We start from the raw sequence: 7,368 nt of genomic DNA on the forward strand, positions 1-7,368 counted from the left end.
GCTGCTGGTGGTCAAACCTGACCCTGGGTCCCACTGGTCAGCGTCTCAGGCTGGTTTAGGTGGATGACATGTGGGACCGGTCAAAGTTGACTTGACCAAGGTCAAACCGGCACGTGGGGTCCACGGTATTAACACTAATTTAACAGAAAAATATACTAATCCTAATTAAGCGCAGGGGCCCACATGGCAGTGGCTCATAGGGTGATTAGCCCCTAACTAAGTGGCCACATCGGCCCGCCGGAGTTTGGCCGGCGGCGACCTCAAGCCGCGGCGGAAGCTTGCCGGAAATCCGCTATGGGGCTCGGTTTTGCGCGTGGTTTGCGTCTACGGGACGCTGGCAGTGAGGCGCATCCGGGGGTGGCAACAACTCGAGCTGGGGTGGCCGGAGCTGGGGAAGATGGCGTGGGCGGCGATGCAGGGCGTCCGGCGGGGCATGGGTTGGTGGAGAGGAAGAGGGGGTCGAGGCGGAGCCTCTGGGCGCAACGACGAGGCGAGGCAGTGGCTGTGGCCACGGCGACGCTCGTCGGCGGCGGTGGCTCCGTTCGGGTGAGCTCAGGGAAGAGAGCCAGGGGAGGAGAGAGGGAGCAGCGAGAGAGGAAGAGGAGCGAGGGGACACGGGGCGTCGTCGTGGCGTCGCTAGGGAGGCCGGGGGAAGCAGGAGGTGGCGTGCGGTGGCCGTGCGCGTGTCGGCACGCGCTCATCCTCCTGGCAGGGGAGGAAGGCGACAGAGAAGGAGGCGGTGGTGGGCTGGGCCGCTGGAGGAGCTGGGCCAGGTAAGTGGGCGCCAGGTAAGTCCAGGTGGGTTCTCTCTCTCCTGTTTTCTATTTCTTTCTGTTTTCTAGTTTTTTTGCTATTTGTTTTGATTTAGTAATAATACCAAACCATTTCATAAAATCCTGGAAACAATTATGGGTGCTTTCTGAATTATTTCAGTGACCCTTAACAATTTCCAACATTTATTTGAACATTTAAATTATTTATAGTATTTAAATGCCCAAAGTCAAATATAATAGGATTTAATTCAAAAATCCAGAATGGCCTAGAAATATGTGCATCATTGTTGGCAGGGGTTTTCACCTTTAACAAAAATAATGAACTTTTCTAAAGGCATTCTGGGTTCATTGAAAATATTTTTATTTTTTGATCCTAATTGCATTTTATTTAGTGCTAGGGTTTGTCATCCCCATTTCAAGTTTAAAAGAAATTTAGACATGATGCAACAGCCAAGCTAGCCCAGGTGCATAGCAAGCCAGTGATGTGACATTCACTGTAGCCACGCCCCGTCACATCGCCGCTAGGTGGATGCAAACTTTGAGGGTACGGTCTCGACCGCTTTATGGGAGCCGGCTTCTTGGAGTCGGCCTTCTCGCGGCCGGCTTCTCGAAGTCGGCCCTCCCGTGGCTTTCTTCATGAGGGCTAAAGTTGGGCCGCCTTCCGAAAGCCGGCCTGGATGACAGCCAGCAAGGGGAAGGCGGCCCCATGTCTTGGATTCTTGAGAGCCGGACGGGCTCGTAATTTTTTCAGAAGGGCCAGGGGAAGCCGGCTAGGCTACCCATGGCTATTTACTCCGACAGTAGTCCCCAAAGCTGATCGAGCTTCGAGGCAGACAAAGGGACGACAAGCTTGGTCAGCTTCCTATCCTGAAGAGCCGGCTTTGCGGGTGTATGCCGATTTCGGGGAGCCCTGCGTCTGGCAGGCGGGAAAGTGGTCGACCCGCGGGCTGACCGCGGGCCCTCCCACGGGCCACGTGGCAGCGAGACCCTGCCGGCGCACGCGCGCGACGGGACGCCGCCGCAGGCCCGAGCCCGCCACTCCTAGGCCTCGGCCCGAACGCTGATCTTCTGCGGCCCAGGTGGACCGCTCGCCTTCCCGTGGCGATTTTATTTCGCCGTTAGGGCGCAATAAACGCGGGACGTGGGGGAGTGGGCACGATCGATCCCCATGTTTCCCCACGCCGCGCCTCCTCGGCTCCGCCACGCGAGCCTATAAGTAGGGGGAGAAGGGGGAGAGACAGAGGTTCACACGCTCTCTCTTGCTCCGCCCCTTCTCGTCCTCCTTTCTTCCTCTCGTTGCCGCCGCAGCCTCTCGTCTCAGCGCCACCGCTCCGCCACATCGTCTTGCTCCCATGGTGCTGTCGAGCTCGTGGGACGGCTCCAACGTCCATGAGGACCATGTTGAGTTCCTCCGCCAGACTCGGCGCCTGCCCGACGCCAACCTCATGCGGGTCCGCCTGGCGCCAAAGATGGAGATCTCGCCGGCGCCGGAGGAGGGCGAGCAGGTCGTCTTCCGCTCGCACTTCCTGCGCGGCTTCGGTCTTCCGGCGAGCAGATTCCTGCGCTCCTTCCTCGAGTTCTACAATCTCCAGCCGCATCACCTCACGCCCAACACGGTGATGCTGCTGTCGGCCTTCGTCTCTCTCTGCGAAGGTTTCTTGGGGCTGCTCCCCACGCTGGAGCTCTGGGGGGAATTCTTCCAGAGCAAACTCGGCACCATCGTCGCAGGCGTGCCCGCCCCTGCGGGGCCTTCATCGCCATGAGGAGGGCGGGCGAGAACAACCCGTTCCCGCCCATCCCCCTAATCCAGTCGGTGAAGATCTGGCAGAAGTCGTACTTCTATGTGAAGAACATCGCCCAGCAAGGAGACCACGTCAACCTGCCGGCTTACGTAGCCGGCCCGCCGGCTGGGAGGCAGCCCTCATGGAGTTTCCGGTCCCGGTCACTGTCTCAGGCCGGGAACGCTGCCGTCTCCCGGCTTCGGGTGATGATCCAATCGGAAGGCCTGAGCGGGGCCGACTTGGTGGCCGCCTTCGTGGAGCGCCGGATATCTCCTCTCCAAAGCCGGCCCCACATGATGTGTCAGATGAGCGGCCGCTTTGATCCAAGCCGGCTGAGCACCAGGGAGATGCCTCATGCGGAGGTGTCATACATGGTGAATTATATCTCCAATTCCAAGCTCGCCGAGGACTGGCGATACGGCAAGGCGCCGTATTATCGCGCCAACCCTCCGCCCGTGGTAAGCTTTCCTCTCTTTCTTCTTTTTATTGGTAGCCGGCTTTATGATGTCCGGCTTCTGATCGGTCAGTTCTTCTTAGCAGAACCCCCTTCTTCCGCCGACGACCGGGGCAGCAGGGATAGAACGACAGTACGTCGCCGACCGCACGGTGGACGACGTCGACGACCCGGATTTGGGGGCGGCCGCCATGGAAGACGCCGTCGTGGGGGACGACACCGAGCCCGGAGGCACAAGGCTCACCGCCAGCTTTGAGGACTGGCCGGATGACGCCGAAGCCGAAGTCGCCCCGCGTCGCCAGCCGGCGGCCGACCATCAAGGCGCGGGTTCGTCCACCGTGCCGGCTGCCAGCGGCAGCGCACAGAAGCGCCGGGCCGCGTCAATCCTCTTCGGCAGTCGGCCGAAGAAGTCCAAAGCCTCCACCGCGGCGACCAAACGAGACGAGGCGGCCGCGAAAGCGGCCCGCTTCCGCAAGGCGGTGAAGCAGCCTCAGGCGGTCTCAGCGTAAGTCATCGACTGCCTTGTCACATGCTCTTCATCATTCTCTTCTTGTTCGAACATTCTTCTTAACTTTTTCCCGCTTGCTGGACAGGGCGCCGCTTTCCCATGAGCGGGGTCCGGGCGCCTCCGTAGTTGGGCTGACTGGAGGGTCTTCGAGCTCCCGCCGCGTGGACCCCCGCGCCGACCTAAGGGAGGCCACGGAGCGGAACGCCCGTGAGGCGCGGGAGGAGCGCGAGGCGGCGGAAAAAGCGGCCGCCCAGGCGGCGAGGGAGCAGGCCGACGTGGCAGCCAAGGCCCAGGCGGAGGCGGCGACTGCGGAGACGGAGGCGGAGGGTTCGCGCAACCAGCCTCCGCTGCTCGCCATTCCCCTCTGAGCCGTGGCCCCTGACACCCCATTGCCCTTGGCGGAGGAAATCGTCCAAGACCTGCCGCTGATGGAGAGGAGGGAGGACCCCGTGCCCTTCGCGAGGAGAGCGCTGCCAGCAGCGCCAACCGGAGCGGGCCAAGGCGGCCAATCGTCAGCGGCGCCAGAGGAGCCGGCCGGGGGTGAGCCGGAGGACAGAGCCGGCCTCGAGGTGCAGCCGGTGAAGTGTCGCCGCGCAGGGGGAGGCGCCACTCCGCCGGAGTCGCGCCGAGTTGCGGGCGCCGGTCAGTCGGCGGAGGCTCTGGAGACGGCCAGCACCGCCACGTCCGAGTGGACTCCCAGTGGGGGGACTGGCGAGCTGAATGTGGCGGCTCAAGAGGTCCAGAGCCGGCTTCAAGCTCAGGCCGCCCTGCTGCAGCAGTACACCCAGGAGTTCCTGTCGACGCGGGCCGCCATCCGGGTGAGTCTTTCATTCTTGGCCGCTTTGGTCTCTTGATTTCTTCCGTGGGGGCGCGTCAGCGCACCCACTGGGTGTAGTCCCCAAGATTCGGGCCGACTGCTGCGCAGTCGGGTCGGATCTTTCTTGACGACTACCTTATTTTTGCTTATTGTCTGAACATCCAGGAATATCATAACTCCCTTGCTGCCGCCTTCAACTCCCAGGCTCGGGAGTTGGGTCGGAGGACCGACGACCTGGCCGACAGCCGAAGTAAGTGCTTGATCTTGTCCGTCTCCTGTGGGGGGCGTCAGCACACCCACTGGGTGTAGTCCCCGAGATTCGGGCCGACTGCTGAGTAGTCGGGTCGGATCTTCCTTGACGACTTTTTCCTTACTGGTTTTTCTTTTTCTTTGTCTTCAGGGGCCAACGCCGACTTGAGGAAGGAGTTCGGTGAAGCGCAGGCCGCCCTTCATACCAAGGATGCCGAGTACGCTGCCTTGGTCCAGGAGCGTGACCGCCTGGCCAAGAAGCTGGCCGACCAAGAGAAGAGCCACAAGGTGGCCCTGCAGAAAGCGCAGGATAGCGAGGCCGCCCTGAAGGCAGAGTTTGAGACCGAGGCAGCGAGCTGGGCTGAGACCCGGCAAGCACTGGATGAAGGCTTCGGCCGCATCGAGGACTTGATCGACGGTAAGCCGCCTTCCTCGCTCCTCTCCTGCCCCTTGGCGCCTGGTTTTTGGCTTGACTTGTGCTGCTGCCTATTTTCTTGTGCAGACTACTTTCCCGGCTACTCCGCCTTCGCCGCCCAAAGCATCGAGGCCCATCGTGAGGCGCGCTGTCAGGCGGGGGCCAACATCGCGCCGGATGCGAACCGGACGCTTGAGGAGCAGCTCTTGGCTGTCCAGGCACGGTTGCAGCCGGCTCATCGGATGCTTCGCCGGCTCCAACGTGCCGGGGCGCAAGTGTTGGCCGCCCTCTGGCCCGGCGAGACGATCCCCCGCACCCAAGCCGGACGGCCGACTGGCTGGAGGTTGCAGTCGGTCGCTTTGAAGCTTGGAAGGCGTCGGCGGCCCGTCTTGGAGCCGGGCGGGCATTGGAGTTCGTTCGGGCTTGGTACCCAGGGCTGAACCTGGACCAGCTGTGCACTTGGCGGCTGGAGGCCGACGCGGAGCTGGAGGAGGTGCGGCCGGCTATCGCCCAACGTGCTTCGACGATCGCCGAGTGCACTGACATCAGCGTTTTTGCACCTGAAATCAATGATGACGGTGTTGCCCAGCCGGAGGAGTGGTTCGGGCTGAACCCGACGGTGGGCGAAGACTCGGCAGAGGAGATCGCCTCCAGCGATGAGGGCGAGGATGACGAAGAAGAGGACGGCGAAGACGTCGAGCCGGCTAGTGGAACAACTGGCTGTCCTCAAGCTGACCGTGCCTCCAGCAACGAGGCGCGTGGAAGCGCGCCCCCTGCGGGAGGCGGTGATCAAGCCGAGGTTCGCCAGCCGGCCGCTTCTTCAGCCGGCACAACCGTCTCCACCGACCAGCCCGGCTCGTCGGTCGCTCCGCCAGCTTGACCTGCCGTCCTTATTTTTCCTGCTTGTTGCCTTTTGAACAATCTTTATTAAGCTTTCGCAGTTCCACCCACTGGGGGTGTATCCAAACCATGTTGAATGCTGGCCTCTTGGAGGTCTTTTAAGTAAATATTATTATGTGCATGTTTGGTTTCCATTCGCGTATGCTTTTTATCCTTAGGCTTTTTCCTTTGCCGCCTTCCCTCTTTGGGGAGGCAAGTACTTGAGCTTTCTTGGATTGAAGTGAAGTGAATGGAAACCGGCCGGCCGGCTACTCTAGTAGCCAGTCGGCGGTGGGAAAAAAACCGGCTTTTGTTATATTAGTCCGTTAGTCCCTAGACGTTTTTCGTGTGGGCGCCCGTTCCTGCCTTTAACTCTTGCCAGCCGGACAACCAGTTCTTCGAACTATGACTTTTGGCAAGAGAAGGCTTGGGAGCCGGCACACTACTTGTCTGACTGCAGGTAGGACTTCTAATATAACTCCAGTCGGCCAGTCCCCGAGCTGACTAGTCGAACCCGGTGCCGGACAGAACAAGAAATGAAATGACAAGGTCATAAGCATGATACTTTTCATTCATAGATAAAAGATGGCAGTCCCCAAGCCCTCCTCAGGGGGCCTATTGTCTAGTACTTAGTACAAAAGTTAGCGTGATACATACTGCATTTCAGCTGTAAAATCTTCGAAGGAGGTTGGCGTTCCATGGTCGTTCCGACTCCTTGCCGGAGTCGTCTCTCTTTCGTGCCTTCGGCTTCTGCGCGTCGATCAGGTAGTAGGAGTCGTTGCCTAAGGCTCTGCTGATGACAAAGGGGCCCTCCCAAGGGGTCGAGAGCTTGTGCTGGCCGGCTGTTCGCTGGATCAGCCGGAGCACAAGATCGCCCTCTTGGAAGGATCTTGGCTTGACCTTCCGGCTGTGGTAGCGGCGCAGGCCCTGCTGGTAGATGACAGACCGACTGGGGGCTAACAGCCGGCTTTCTTCCAGCAGGTCGACGCCGTCTTCTCGTGCTTCCTTGGCCTCCGCTTCCGTGTACATGGTTACTCGAGGCGAGTCGAACTCGATGTCAGTTGGGATGACCGCCTCGGCACCATACACGAGGAAGAAAGGGGTGAAGCCGGTTGACTTGTTTGGCGTAGTGCGCAGGCTCCAGAGGACAGCCGGCAACTCATCGAGCCAACAGCCGGCTGAACGCTCCAGTGGTATGACCAGTCGGGGCTTGATGCTGGAGAGGATGAGGCCATTGGCTCGCTCGACCTGGCCGTTTGACTGCGGGTGGGCGACGGACGCTAAGTCCAGCCGGATACCTTGGGCTGCGCAGAAACGTGCCAAGGCTCCTTTGGAAAAATTCGTGCCATTGTCGGTGATGATGCTGTGTGGCACGCTGTACCGAGTTGTTATGTCTGCGATGAATGTCACAGCAGTCGGCCCATTCAGCTTCTTGATCGACTTTGCCTCAATCCACTTGGTAAATTTGTCCACGGCGACGAGCAGATGCGTC

Source organism: Triticum aestivum, chromosome 1A, assembly GCF_018294505.1.
Source record: "Triticum aestivum cultivar Chinese Spring chromosome 1A, IWGSC CS RefSeq v2.1, whole genome shotgun sequence".
NCBI classification, from domain to species: domain Eukaryota; kingdom Viridiplantae; phylum Streptophyta; class Magnoliopsida; order Poales; family Poaceae; genus Triticum; species Triticum aestivum.